Source organism: Chionomys nivalis, chromosome 7, assembly GCF_950005125.1.
Source record: "Chionomys nivalis chromosome 7, mChiNiv1.1, whole genome shotgun sequence".
NCBI lineage: Eukaryota > Metazoa > Chordata > Mammalia > Rodentia > Cricetidae > Chionomys > Chionomys nivalis.
In genome coordinates, this window is record NC_080092.1 from 90,974,556 (window position 1) to 90,990,942 (window position 16,387).

Consider the following 16,387-nt stretch of genomic DNA (forward strand, 5'->3'; position numbering starts at 1 on the left):
GACCTTACCATCCTCAAACTAGGCAGGGCAGAGCCTGACCAGTACTTCTCCACATTGGCATTATTGACATTTAGGCCATATTATTTTTGTTATGAGATCTGTCAATACATTTTCTGTTGCTATAACAATATTTGATGCTAGACAGTTCATGAAGGAGAAAAAGATTTAGGCTCCTATTTCTGAAAGGCAAATATTCAAGATCTGAAGGTAGCTAATAGGGGCTCATCCTATGCCACAGCAGAGCAGATTACATCATATGAGAAAATGTGGGCATGTTGTGGGAATGTCTTTTGGGCACCTGTAGGGAAAAAAAAGGGAGGAAATGTACCAACTTAGTTTATACCAAACTACTCTCATAAAATGCAATCTGTCTCTGCAAGAATTAATCAAGCATGTGGAAAGGACATTAAACCCTTCAAAGTCTCCACTTCCTAACATAGCCACATTGGTTATCCAATTTTCACATGAGCCTTAGTAGAAAGAAGCTCCATGGAAACCATAGCAAGGACTATTCTGTGGACTGTTGGCTATTTCTCAGTATCCTAGTCCCTTGGTGGCAGTTACTAGCTGTAGGCAGAAGTTTCTGTCCCAGTCACTTGCTCCAAAATAACCACTCAGAGTTTTAGCATTAATTATAAATGCTCTACTAATAGCTCAGGCTTGTTACTAGCTAACTCTTACATTTAAGATAACCCCTACTTCTTATCAATGCTTTGACACATGGCTTGGTACTTTTTCTCAGCAGGGCATGCCTGTCTTGCTTCTTCCTGCTTTTACTTGAGACTCCACAGACTCTGTTCTTCTTTCTCCCAGCAACTAACCTTATCCTGTTTAGCTATTGGCCAGTCAGCTTCTTTATTAACCAATGAAAGCAATGCAAATTCAAAGTGTACAGAAAGATTATCTTCACAGCAAATAGCAATATAGCATTCCTCTCTTCAAAAAGTTGTCTCCAGTCATTGATAAATGTTGGAGGGAGAGGTTGCTACGTATGAGACCGACTGGTTTATACATTTGGGTGTGTGTGTTTTTTTCAGAAAGCCATTAAATGCCATTTATCAGCTACCCTTCTTTAAGAAACAACTTTCTTTCTAAGATTTATTTATTTTATTTTATGGCTATGGGTGTTTTGCCTGCATGTATGTCTATACGCCATGTGTGTGCAGTTTCAGTGGAGATCAGAGGAAGGGAGTCTGAGGCCCTGGAACTGCTTATAGGTCATTGTGAACTGCCTTGTAGGTGCTGGAAATTGAACCCAGGTCCTCTGAAAGAGCAATCAGTCCTTTTAACTGCTGAGCCCTCTCTCCAGCGCCAAGAAACATCTTTCTTTAAAGCACCTTCTTAAGTGATATAAAGATGAGGCTGCAGAGATGGTCATCAGTATGCTGATGCTCAAGCAACAATGCCTGAGTCCAGATCTTCAGCATCCATATAAAATCCAGTGTGGCTATGTGCCCCTGTGAGCACAGCACTGGGGCACAGAGAAGGGACCATCACTGGGGGTTTCCTGGCCAGCGAAACTGGATGAAAAATGGCAAGCTCCAGGTTTAGTTGCAACCTATCCTCAAGGGGACAAGGCAGAGAGTAACTGAACAGGTTTCCTGTTATCTTCCTCTGGCCATATGACTGCAGACCTGCTCACACTCATGTGCACTCTCCCCTCTACCACACACACACACACACACACACACCACACACACTAACAAAGATCTCACCCTAAGCATCATACTCTGTTTCTATAATTATGTATGTTATAAAATTGTAAATGAGGACATAGAGTCACAGGCCCAAAGGGACATTCTTCCTCCTGTGACCTCTGTGACTTACTTGTGAGGCTATTTATCATTACATGGATAAACAGATAGGAGCTATGCCATACATTATTCTGAACAGATTTTTCACTAGTATTTATTTCTATGAATTGGTGGTGGCATCAATGGTAAGAAAACAATATTTCAGACAGAAGAGAGAGGGAGGCCAAGACAGGAGTTGATGGCGAGATGTGAGAGTGTAGTGGCTCAGCAGAGAAAAAGCAGACTCAACAGTCCTTTAAGTATATCAAAAGTTCTCCAGAAATGAAAATTCAGGTGTTTCAGAGGTCATTTCTAATGCTTCTCTAAAATCATAGGAATGATGAACAGAATCATGTTTGCCAGAATCTGGAGAGGAGGGAATGGAGAGCTGGATATGAAATTCACTTATGAAAGATGAATATACACCAAAAACTGCCCAAATTGTACCAATAAACAAAAGGACTTTAATATTGACATGAACATCTGCTTATGTGGGTATATTTCATATTAAGTGATCTCGCTAATCAAAATATTTAAATAGGAACGAACTTTTAGGAAAAGAATTTATGTAAGGGAGTTATTTTCTGGCCTCTGAACTTTTTTTGATAAAATAAACGGAAGGAGACTGAAACCTGGGCTGTCTCGTCTGCTCTACGATGACGATTTTCCTGTGCTCAGGATTGTAAACCTCGTGCTCTGTGGAGCGTGGCGATGGTTGAGAAGCCCCCCACGGAAGCTGGCTTTTGTCGATCAGATGCCAGTTGATATTACTTCATAGATTTCCTAGAGACCTTTACATATGTCCTATTTACAGGTGAGCACATTGAAACGATAAAAGGTAACAAATACTTCTGGGGTGGAACTTTCAAGTGACAGTGTTGACATTCAAAGCTACGGTGGAACACTAAACCCTGTTATTTTTTTATTTATTAAAAAAACCATTCAAAATGTGTCTGAGAATCTCATACATGAATAGGTACTTCCCTCCACTCCTCCCTTTCCACCTCAAACTCTCCTATCCCCTCCCCCTCTCAAATTCATGATGTCTTCAATTATTGTTATGTATAGTCAAGAGACTTGTCCCTAGAGAAGACCTTTCCCCCCTCTCTCAGTGGCCTGAAGTTCTTCCTTTAGGGGTGTGACCTTGTGAAATTCCCCTTATTCCTGTTAGCCTGTTTTGTTGTCATCCTTGGTCTTGTTTAGGTGACCTACTTTTGACATTTTATGGGTACAGCTTCCCTGTCCTATATAGAAGACACTAGCCCACAGTAGACTTCCTGGTCCTTTGATTCTTACAATCTTTCCACCCCCTCTTCTATAATGCTCTCTGAGCCTTAAGTGTAGGGGCTATACTTTAGATGTATCAATTTGGATTGGGTAACCCTAGCTCTGTTGTTCTCTGCATTTTGGCCAGTCGTGGATACCTGTAATGATCTTCAATTGTTGCAAAAAGACATTTCTTGGCTGAAGGGGAAGAGCTTCACTTATCTGTGGTACAAAGAATGAGTATTTAGAACATAGTTAGGATTTATACTCAATTCTGGTTCCATGATGCCATAGTACCTGTGGACTAGGTGAAAAATTGGTCATCTTCCTCATCTGGGCTTCAGTGTGGATGAAAGCATTGGAGGCAGGCATCCACGTTGCAGAGATACAAAATGCCAAGCCAATATGTCAAGGTTAGAGACACATAACCACCAAAGCATTTGTAGATATTGATTACACTGTAGTTACAAAAAAAAAATTTTTCCACCAAGAGTTTTTGTTACTTGCTAACAAAACAGACGCCTGACCAAGGCTGATCAAAGACATGGTTACATGACATACTTCTAACGGAAAGAGACAATTTACATTTGTACATGTGGAGTCAGAATTTTGGTCTGCAAGTATTTGTGACTTTCACAAGGACCATCAAATGAACTGTAAAAACTCTAATGGAGTAACCAGCCAGAGTGGTGAATTGCATGAAAATTAGTGAAGTACAGGGCTTTTGTCATTCCGTTTTTTATTGACAGGTCAAACTCAGATTTCCTGAACTCACTTCCTACAGATGTGGATCAAAGTTTCAGTCTTATGGAGCATGTTTATAGGTTCATCCACACAGTGCCACCTTTGTGTGAATGGCACCAAGCCATGCCCTGTGATTCCTCAATTTCCATCGTTCCTAGTCTATACACCTCCTAGAGAGGCCAGCTGACCTTTTCCCTCCAACTCCTCCCATATCTCCCCCTCCCAATTCTCTCAAAATCATTCTCAAATGCAGGGCAGCCTGGTGGCCTGGAGGGATGGTGTCTGTGCATTTGAGATTTTCATGGAATGGGCATCTCTGGTGGATCTTCTTTCTGGATATTAACAATTTATCCTTTGAATCATGCCTGTACATGTCCATTTTTTTTAATTTAATTTTTTTACTCATTTTACATACCAACCACAGTTCCCCCTTCCAGTCCTTCTCCTGCTCTGCTACCCCACCTCTTTATTTCTTTCTCTACCATCTCCCAGGGAAACCCTGGCTTATCTACAAGGTTGGAACTTCACCCTTGTACATGCTAGGCTTCTCACTTGCATACAGCCATACTTGTATCCCTTTCCTTCCCTCATTCCCTTGCTGGAGTGATGCATCCCGCTAAATAAAATACCTCTAATTCAAAGAAATATTACTTATCCAGTCTTATATTCCACCCTCTTTGATCAAACACCCTCAAATTTACATGCTAGGAGGACATCCTTGACTCCTTCCAGCTATAATTTTTTTCTGCCCTTACTCGCATGCCCCAGGCTGGGTCATGCAGAGAGTAAGCCTGGTGTGGAAAACAGTGTTGAATGAGTAAAAAACCAGGCACTTTTCTCTGTTACATTTCAACAGTTTTCCAGCAATCATGAGGCAGGTATTATTTCCATTTAAGTAACTAAGATGTTGAGGCTTTGAGGATTTAAATTATTGGCCAAAGATCATGTCACTAGGAAACGGCAGCCACACAGAGCAGAATGCTAGTGGGGAGGGGGGTGAGAGCAGGCGTTTCTTCCATTCAATAAGACATTGATGTGGGTTTGAAACACTCTGGCTTTGGTTAACACCAGGAAATTGGAGGAGTTTGTGAATGAGAAGGTACAATTTAGTGGTGAGACACTGAACTTCCAGATGAGGCACTGGAAACGAGAGGAAGGAGTGTTGAGCAGAACTGGACCATTCCAATAATTGAATGGCAATGAGGGCATGGAAAGACACAGTTGTTAGAATGGATTTGAAAACCCAGAGTTTAGTAAAAATTTTGTTTGCTTTTGACATTATTTTCCATGTATTGATGAACTGTAGCATGGAATAAGGAACAATAGAAAAAACTCAAGATGTAGCATGTATTGCTCACCAACTTTTCAGATAATAAATCTTTCCTAGTATTAGGGAGATGGCAAAGTGGGTAAAATGCTTGTCATATGACCATGAGGACCTGAGTTCAGATTTCTGGTAGCTAGGTGTAGTGGTTTACATCTGGAGACATACAGACAGACAGAACATAGGAACTTGCTGGCCAATCAGCCTATCTAAAATGGAGAGCTCCAGGCTCAGAAAAAGGAAAGAAAGAAAGAAAGGAAGAAAGAAGGAAGGAAGAAAGAAAGAAAGAAAGAAAGAAAGGAAGGAAGGAAGGTAGAAAGGAAGGAAGGAAGGATGAAGAAGTGAAGAACAATTGAAGAAGATACCCAATGTTGACCTCTGGTTTCCACATGTATTCATGAGTACACACATGTACGTCTGGATACACACTCATACCATACACACCAATTATGAAACATCTTCACTTTTAGTGGTAAGATATCTGTGAAGAGTTTATCTGTACACTCACTGTTTCACAGGCTACAGTAAAATTATCTGTCATACTGTGGTCATCTCAAGGCTCAACTGGGACAGCATGTGTCTCTAAGCTCAGTCATAGACTACTACCAGAATTTAGATTTCCGGTGGTTGATGAATTAATGCCTTTTGTTTTAAACTTTTTGCCTCTAAAGAAAACCCACAATAGAGAAGCTTGCTTTATTAAAGCCAGCAACTGAGCAAGAGCCAGAGCATGCTCATGAGAAGGAACTCAAGGGATGCAGATCAACAGTAAAAGGATAGTTTTCTTGCTTGATTGTGGTGGTGAACATCTTTAATCCTTGTATGTGGGAGGCAGAGGCAACAGCAGGATCTCTATGAGTTTGGGGCCAACTTCTTGTACAATGAGCTCTATGTTATCCAGAGCTATATTATGAAATCCTGTTTCAAAGAAGTATTTTTCTTAAGCAATGGTATTGGATATATGCTAAAGAAGGAAACTGAATTCCTACCTATACCATATGCAAAAATTAACTCAAAATACATAGAAACAAAATTTGAGAGGTAAAATTATTTAATGTTTTTATCTTTCTGTGTCTATATTTACATTACTTGTGCATGTACAGGTCCATGTGCATATAGGTCACAGAGAAGAGATTCAAGTGTTGATTTTTGGGTAAGGTTCACTTTTTTTTTCTTGAAAGACAGTGTCTCTCACTGGCCTGGAACTCACCAAGTAAGCTAATATGGTTGATAAGTGAGTTCCAGAAATCTTCCTGTATCCTCCTACCCAGAGCTTGGATTTCTAGAGTGTGTCACCATACTTGATTTTCGACAATAGGGGATTGACCAGGTCCTCGTAATTGCAAGAGAAGTGCTTTCCTGAACAAGCTGTCTCCCCAGTGCTCAACTCTTCTTAATAAAAAACAAAAACCAAAACCAATTTTTAAAAATACATATCAGGACATAGTTTCTCAGTTGTAGTACCCAAAACATAAATAACAAAGTTAATTAACTAGGTACATAATTAGTTTGGCTTTCTTAAAATTAAGAACTTAACTGCTTCATAGGACATCAGTCAAAGACAACTCAGATGAAAAGAAAACATTCATGAACCAGGTAATGGAACCGTATCCAAAATATTTAAGAGCTCTTTCAAGTCAATAAACAGGACAACTCTATTGAAAATCAGCAACAACTTGAAGAGACATCACTTTGGTCTTCACAAGGGCCTTTGTGTATATATTATGACTATTCGCTTGGTGTTTTTGTGAAACTCCTAACAGTGGAGTGGGTGTGCCTCTGACTCTTTTGCCTGCTCTTGGGACTCTTTTTCCTTTATTGGGCTGCCTTGTCCAGCCTCTGTATGAGGGCCTGGTATCATTGCATTTTGTTTCGTTGTGTTTGGTTATTGTCTCTTGGAGGTCTGCTCTTTTCTGAAGAGGAAAGGAGGAGTGGATTTGGGAGAAAGAGGAGGTGTGAGAGAGCTGGAAGGGGTGGAGGGAGAGTCAACTGTGGTTGGGATGTATTGTTGAGATAAGAGTCTATTTTCAATAAAAAAACACACCCCAATAGCCACATGCTCAATACATGCATTACAAGATTTTCAACCTCATTTGTCATTAGAGCAATGAGGATCAAAGTCAAATGAGCTATCATTTACATATATTAGAATGGGTAGAGTGAAAATGACAGCTGATAAAGTGAGTTGGTATGGCCATGGAGAAATCGGATGCTCATATCTTCATGGAAAGATTATACAATGGAACACTTGCTTTGGCTAAAAGCTTGCCCCAAATAGTTAAACACTGAATTACCATATAATCAAATAATTCTTCTCCCAAGTAGTTGAAAAGTGAAAACGTGTATCATACACATACCTGTACTTGAGTATTCATAGCTGCATTATAATAAAAAGGTTGAAATAACCCAATGATTTACTGGCTTATGAACAAAGAAATAAATTTACATTGTATGTAAATGCAAAAATATTTACCACAAAATAAGCATGCTATAGCACTAAGAGTTGAAAACATTTTGTTAGGTGAGAGGATTCATGTACTCTCTAGTTCCATTCACATGAGCTCTTCAGAATAGACACACACACACATACACACACGCAGAGTTCATTCGTGGTGGATGGATTTGAGGCAGCAGGGATGAAAAGGAAGTGAGTGTCAATGTCTGTGGCTTTCTTGGGCAAATAAAATGTCTTTACACTTAGATGGTGGGGCTCAATGGATAGTCCATAAATATACTAAAGCCCATTGAACTATACTCATAGAAAGGCTAATTTTATGGCACAGCAACTAACATCACACTGCAGTTGTTAGCTATATATGAAATCTTACATTTTATGTTTTTATCTCCTCTGGGTCTTAAAATATAGACATGCAAACAGTAGCCTGGCCTATGATAAAGCTCACATACTAGCATATTCTTCTTGGAGCATTTAGCCATTGGCATTCTGTTCTGTGTTTCTTAGTTACTATCTTGTATGAGGTTGAGTGAGCCTGACTCATACTGACTAAGCCCATCATATTATCTTAACTGTGCATCACTTAAAGAATACCTGAGTTCAGTTCAGCATAGAATATGTGTGGGACAGGAAAAGATAATGTTCTTTATTTTTTTTTATTTGTTCGAGTTTTTATGAAACTTTCAGTCCCAAAGAGAAGTAATCTGATAAATACAATTAGATAAGATACTAACCCTTGTTACGTAAAATCTCAGCAAAAGTGAAATTCTAACAGTCAAGCTCTACATTTTCAGCTCCATTGCTAAAAGTGGAAACAATTGTTTCCTGGGCACAGAATCAGATGTGTTTAATATATTTTGAAACGTAAGAAATATAATGACAATTTTTTTTAAAAAAAAATGCCTCAAAGAGGAAATTACAGCACACGACAGCTCATTTTTTGACTTGGAAAATTTCTGCTAAGTTCAGAGCAGCTGGGGAGAATAGCGAGTAACAAAAGTAGGCAGATTTATGGGGCCCACACATGGCAATATTTTTGTGTAAAATTAGTCAAAATCATTATACTTGTAGATGAAGAAATGGATTCCAATAAGCTTGCATTTTTTTAAAAGAATGATCATATTTGGTCTAAGTGAACTGGAAGAACTGAGCAATTTATTGGATTAGCTGATCACCAGCATTGTAACTCATATTAAAGTTTGGGGAAACCTGCCAAACACTGACTCTCAGAAGATTAGGATAATAATACATTGATTTCCAATGAGTAGAATTCAACCCACATTGCACTCTGTCTTCCCAGCCAGAAAATGGAGGGGAAATGGGCCATTAGAAGAATTTTCCACTGAAATGTCTTTGTTTTGTCTTTAGGCATAATACTAAAATATTTTGATAATGAATCAAGTACATATAAATGTGTCCCATTTTAAGAAAACCAATGCATAGTACTTTAGTTTAAAAATGTTATTGAGAGAAATAGTTGATTTCAGGTTGTTACCTCCAGCAGGGCTCCAGGGACACACTTGACCAAGGTAAAAGGCAATGAAGAAAAGACAAACATAGACATATACACAGACATAAAGCTGGGGTCAGGTGGTCTGAGCTCTTGGCTAGAGAAACCACAGCACCCTGGAAGCGCAGCATGGTTATTATATAGAGTTGGACAGAGAGGCGGGGTTACCGTATACAGACAAAGAGACAGAGTATATGGCACATGTCTGGATCAAGGAGGCAGGTTTAGCTAATCTAGGTGGGAGTGATCTCAGCAGGCAGCGATCTTCAGACCATAAACATCCAGTCAGGGATTCTGAAACCTATGGTGCTCACGTTGTCAACACTCAACAAACTCCAAGGAAGCTTTTTACCATGTCCCTGCATTTCACCCCGACAGAGGAAGGCTTTGCTATTGCTCCACAGATCTTAAGGGTTTTGGGGGGGCTTTCTTATTCAGGGCTTTTTGTGTTCCATATAAGCATGGGCACAGAGACATTTTATGAGGGCATAAAGTAAGAATCTCTCCCTCCCACCCCCGGCACACACAATGTGTGCCTTCAAGAAAGATTGGAACAGGGCTAACCTTGTTCAGCACTCTGGGGTGTTTCTGTAAAGAAAATGAAATCAGTAGAAGTATCTGCACACCTACACTTATGTTTGTTGAAGCATTTTCACAACTGCCAAAATACAAAATCAAAAGGATGAATATGTAAAGAATATATAAATATAACATTACATATATACATACACACAAATACACACGTTATACGTGTATGTGCATATATGTGTATGATGGAATACTATTCAGTATTAAGAAAAGGGGAAAAGTTGTTATTTGTAGCACCATGGATCTGTAAGTTGGCATACTATGAAATGAAATAAGTTAAACACACAAATCAAAATATCATACAAAATTATTTACAAGTGGAAATTTAAAATATTGAACTCACAGAAGCTGAGAGGAGAACAGCTATTATCAAGAGTTGGTGTGGGGAGGATTTGGAAGGTATTGGTAAAAAGTAAAAAAACTTCAGTTTTGCAGGATGAGTAAGTTCAAGAGATATATTTGACAGTATAATGACCATAGTTAATGAAAATAAAAACATTTAAAAAGGCCAAAAGTCAATACGATAGCTGACCTTAAAGTGTATCCTCTATTGGAGTAGGGGAGGGACAATACAGTACAGGACATTATTTGGTAGGGTGATGAAACTTGAATACAAAGAATAAGTTAGAGAAAAAACAATCGCCGGCATTAAATTTGTCAAAGTTGGAAATAATTTGATCATATAACAGAAAATGCCTTATCCATAGGAATTACTCCCTGAAATAGTCCTAGTCCAAAGGACATAATATAATTAATTTATCATCAGATATTTTAGAACAACATAGGCATAGCTAGTTAGATGTATAATTAAACAATATTAATGACAGAGCAAATAGGATAAAATGGAAAGAGTCTAAATAAATAGTTTATGGATAGTCTCATATTATTTCTATTTCCATAATTTATCTGTAAATGTGTAGCTGTTACAAAGTAAAATGTTAAAAAATATATTGTTGATCTGGGGAATTTTTGTTTTACTTGGCAAGAGATCGCTTGCTTGTAAAGAGCTCGGCAAAATGAATCCTTGGTGTGGGAAATCCAGCAGTGTTTCTCAATTGTGATGACTGTACAAACTGAAATTTGACTGTGAGTTTTCAATTATATAGAGAAGGAAAGGCAAAAGGTAAATTTTATTTCTGTTGAGGATTATCTGGTTCTAAGAAAAACAAACCCAGGTTAGCCAAAGGGAATTTTTTTTGTAAGAAAAAAAAAAGGGAATTTCAATTGTGGGAAATCCTATCATCTCATCTTCATGCGTCCCCTCCCCCATCACTCCCCCCTTTCTTCTGTGTGGTCAACTCTGGTAAGAACTGTAGGGTCACCACACACAAAAAGCAACTTTTAGCAAAATCCATGAAGACTTGCATATAGGAAGACATGTCTGTGTAGGTACTACAAGCATTTAACTTTTTTTAAATGTGGAAATTATAGAACAACTGACCATTGCTCTTTGGTGAAGAACTTAATTTTGAGTTGAGTTAGACTATTATGAAGACTTGGTTGTAACACGCTGGTACAGACTGGGGAAGACTGTAGAGAAATAGGATCGGATATGGGCTATAGTTTAAATGCACTTGTCAAGCTCTAAACATGGTGACTTGGATTGGGATAGCAGTATCAATAAGGAAGTAAAGGACTAGATAGGAATATTTGTATGTGTTTGTATGACAGGTTCTCACGGTATATTCCAGGCTGCCTTTGAACTTATGATCCACTTGTCTCAGCCTTCTTCTTAAGTGTTAGAATTAATAGTTTTTCTGGGAAACTTATTTTAATGGGACATGACACACACTGACACACATATCGAGGGGACCCATAACAGACCAAAGTGATGAACAGACCAAAGTATAACTTTGTGACTCATCAAGTTTATTGGAGTTACTTACAGGGGTATTGGTGAGTGGTTATTTACAGAACAGGGATGACTTAGAAGTAACTGCATCACTGAAAACACCACCCTAACAGGGTCGATGACTCAGGAATAATGTCATCTTGAAGCACCATGCATGGCTTATGGATACTTCAACAAGTCAAAGAATTACCTTCAGGCGTTTGCTGCTAATCTTGGGGAGGGACCCTCATGAATCCTGTAAGTTTCATTTTCCTAGGCTTGAAACTTACAAGAAAACTTGAAAGTTTCATTTTTCCCAGGCTTGAAGTTTAATTGCTTCCCAAGTCCCATGAGCCTCATGTCCTTTCTGGGAGGGTAATATTTAAATTCTAAGGGAGTTGGTAAATAACACTAACATGAATCACCTTGCCTAGCAAGATGATGAAGAACGCTTTTGGGTACAGTTGACAAATCTTCATGTTGGACTGAACATGCTGACTGGGGAAGAAGTGTCCAAGGTAGCCTCCTGTTTCCAGCAGGCCTCGAACAGGAGAACCACTTATGGAAGTGAAGAACATTAGAGGAGACATCCTTTGGGATGGAAAAGAAAGGTTGTAAATTCAATGTGGGCCTCCTTTTAGTTTGATGACCTCGTAAGGAAAACTGGTGGATGCTGGGTACTCACTGGGCAGCTCGTGTAAACGCAATGGTACGCAGCAGGTTCAGTAAGAGACTGCCCTGGTTTCACTTCTGTTGCGGTGAAAATATACTCTGGCAAAAATCAACTTAGGGGAGAGAGGGATTTATTTTATCTTTATAATCTCAGGCCACAGCAGTCCATCATTGTAGAGAAGTCAAAGGAACTTCAAACAACTGATTTATCCACAGTTGAGAAGAGAGAGAAGTTAATTTGTGTATGTTTGCTTGCTTGCTGGTACCCAGCTGAATCTTTTCATTCTTAAACCACTCAGGACCTCTTGCCTAAAGAATGACGCTCTCTTTTTCAGGTGATTCTAGGTTGCCAAGTTGATGAACTTAGCTACCATAACTAACCCTGTTTCAAAATAAAAGGCAAAAAATGATAGAGGAAGCCACCTGACATCTGTTCATAGTTTCCTTACATGTATGCACAGGCAAAAACACTTACACACATCTACACACATACACACAAACACACACACACACACACACACACACACACCACGCGAGTGCAATCTGCTTTGAGAAGTCCACTGGATTAATTTAACCTGACCGGTTTTTACCACATAACTTCTCAGTATGTTCACGTGGTCACATAAATCAAGGTAAGATGATTGGATTCCACAAAGGCAGGAATCGAGCTTCAGTTTTAAAGGTCTGCTACCAGACACAGGCAGAGAGTTCCTGCTGCTTCCCTCTCCCCTTTAGCGATGTCATTCTCAGACAGGAAAGAGTGCACTGGCAGAAGTGGTCCATTCACTTGACAGCAATGCCACCGGCTCTCTCAGAAAAGAGCCTACACTCTTTCAAAGTGGAAAAATCCTCGATGATTGTGCAGCATGCTTTCCTGAGACGTTCACAGCTGGGCAGCACAGCTGTCTTTCTCGGAAGAGGGGCTGCTCTGGTCTACATGGAAGGCCACCCAGGGTAGAGTACTTCCACGTGAGAATTCCAAGAAAGAACTCAACACCATGAATGTGGCATCGAGTTTTACCACAGCTGCTTGCTGTGTCTCCCAGAGAGATCAAGACAGACTTCTGTCCAAAGAGCAAGAGATTCTGAGGCCAGGATGCAGGTGATTAACGGGGAAATGATGCTCTTAGCATGAGCAACGTGAGGGAGTTGCTGCCCAGTGTCCCAGTGAGTTCTCAGCTCATTGCCCTTTCGAGTTGTACTATGATGTCCTGCCTTTCTAGAAAGTAAAGGGACAGATAGCAACATGAAGGATGTAATGATGAGGACAGCCAGCTTCTGAGAGTCTGAGGCCTGGACTCTGTGGCTTTCAGAGCTACAAAGTCTTCAACAGGCCAAGAAGCATCAGGCAGAATGAATGGAAAGCCTCTGATGAGTATGCTATGAGCTGCAAAATTGCAAACAGACTTGGCATGCTTCCTCAGGAGCCCAGCAGAATTTGCACATTGCTCAGTGTTAAAACTCATGGGACAGCAGGCACTCGTTTCTCTGGAATGGGCTTTGGCATTCAGAAACTCACCATCTGCCTCTTTTTGGCTATTTCTGATCCCCAGGGAAGGACTTTGTTGTTGTGTCTGTGTCCTGGGCCTCTTTTGTAGTAGAGAGAAATCAGGCAAGCAGCACTGAGGGCTGTCTTGAAGTCGTGAAGAATAGAGAGAGGCAGATCTCCACATGCAGGGCGTTTGCATCCAAAGGCTTTGATACAGTCAGGCCCGAGTTCAAGCTCTGACTCTGTCATCTGCGATCTGGGTGATCTTAAACACGTTGCTTTTTCTCTGTGAGCCTCAATTAGCTCACAAAGTTTCTCATCTGCAAAAGGGGTGCGTGGGTGGGAATAATGTCTATAAGCTGTGAAAAGAAGCGGACTGAGAATAAGGGTTTAATAAGTGGAAGAATGTACCACGTTGGTGGTGCCTCATTCTTCGATCAGGGAACCTGTTGGCTGCTAATGCAACTGACCTCCCTCTTTCCTCCGGCTTTGTTGATCGTGTTTCCCAATATGTATAATAAAAGGCCAAAACACTTGTTTTCCTTCTTACCTCAGGACATGGGGCACCACCTGTACATTGTTTGTATCTGCTGATTTGAAACTTTAAGGAGGTATAGGAGAAATGATGGTTGAGAAGGAAAAGGCCTGAAAACAAAAGGTTTGTCCTTTAAGATACCTGTAGTCTGCAGAAGAAGGAGAAGTGGAAATAAGGAAACATCAGTGGTCCATGACCTTGCTGAGTTTGCCCAAGAACTCTCTGTCTTGAGATACACCAAGGAAACAAGCTATCCCTGAATCTCAGGCCTTTAGAAGCATTTTGGTTCACATTGGATGAATGGTATAGATTTGATAAAGAATTTGATCTGTGTCTCTTTTCTCTGGAAGCCAGGCATATGGAATACAATCTTAAGTATGGTCATACTTAAGGGAATCATACACTGTACAGCTTTAGTTTATGTCTAAGGGACAAAAGAAAAAGAATTTCTGGGGACTCTAGACCAGCAGTTCTCAAGCTGTGGGTTGTGACCCCTTGGGGAGGGTTTGTCAAACAACCCTTTCACATGGATCACCCAAGACCATCCTTCCTTTCAGATATTTATGTAGTATTCATAACAGTAGCAAGATTACAGTTATAAAGTAGCCAAAAATAATTTTATGGTTGGGTGTCACCACAATATGAGGAACAGCAGCATTAGCAAGGTTGAGAACCACTGTTAGACAATCCTCCAAATTCTCTTCTTTTTCGGTTGTAATTTAATTTATTGGGGGATTGACTTACTAAAATTCCTCTCTTTGCTTTTGTTTGACATTTTCTACTGTACTGACACCATGTAACAAACTAAACCTCCTAAACCTCAGGGGCTATGGACATAATTAAGTTTTTTACTCACAGGTCTGAGTAAGTAGCAGGTCTGGGTGGATCAGGGAAGGATTGCCTGTGCTTGACTTCACAAATACATTGGGTTTGTCTTCTCTGCATACATTGTTTTGCATCAGGTCTTACCAGATACATATCTTCTCATGTTTATAGAAAGAGATTCCAGTAAAACAATCAATGAAGGCATGCTAACATGTTGTTGATGCCAGTGGGGTCAAATGGATCCTCAATCAAGTCACATAACCCAAATAAAAGTTTCAGGCACAACTATGTCTTCTCTCCTGAGAGACACTATGAAGTCATATGGGAGTGATATGGGCATCTTTATTACTAGGAGGAAATAATAATTGGAACCAAATCTCCAAACCATACACTCACTAGTCAGTTCAACACAACCCTCTATGTCTCGTCTGAGAAAATAAAGGTTAAAGTCCATCTGGCCTGGCCATCTGGTAGACCTATGCTCATGCCTTTCTCTTCTTTGCCATCATTTCTCCTGTGCATCCTTATCAGATAAAACTCATATATTTTTATTAACTCATGACCATTCATGCATAGTCATGTCATTTGTGGCTGTTGCAGAGTGTAGTTTTCATCAAGAGAAGTGTAATCCTTTCTATACCCCATTTAAAGCCCAAGCTGCCCTTTGAATATCAAGCTAACAATAGCAATTGAAACCTTGACTAGGCAACTCCTTTTACATTTTTTATTACTTATTTACATTTGCATGTATGTATGTGTATGTGGGTGCATATTCATCTAGGTACACGCATGTGTGGAGATGCACAAAGGCAAGAGGTCAATTTGGGATATTATTTCTCAGTACCCATCCATCTTGTTTTTTTAAAAAATTTAATTTATTTATTTTGCACCCTGACCATATATCCATTCCTTTGTCTCCTCTTATCCCCTCCCCTTCCTTTCTGCCTCCCTAATCCACTCCTTCTCCATTTCTGTTCAGAAAGGGTCAGGCCTCCCATGGGCATCAACAAAGCATGGCACATCAAGTTGCAGTAAGACTAAGCATCTCCCTTTGTATTAAACCTGTGCAAGGCAACCCAGTATGAGGAATAGGTTCCCAAGGGCCAGCCAAAGCATTACGGACAGTCCCTGCTCCTACTGTTAGTAATCCACAAGTAGAATAAGCTACACAACTGTCACATATATGAAGAAGGCCTAGATTGGTCCCGTGCAGGCCCTCTGGTAATTGGTTCAGATTCTGTGAGTGGATATCAGCTGTAAGGTAAAGGATAACTATCCTATAATCCACAGACCCAGAGAGGCTGGGTAACAAGGAGGGCCTAAGTGGGGTGCATGAATCTCCCTGGAAGTGGAAT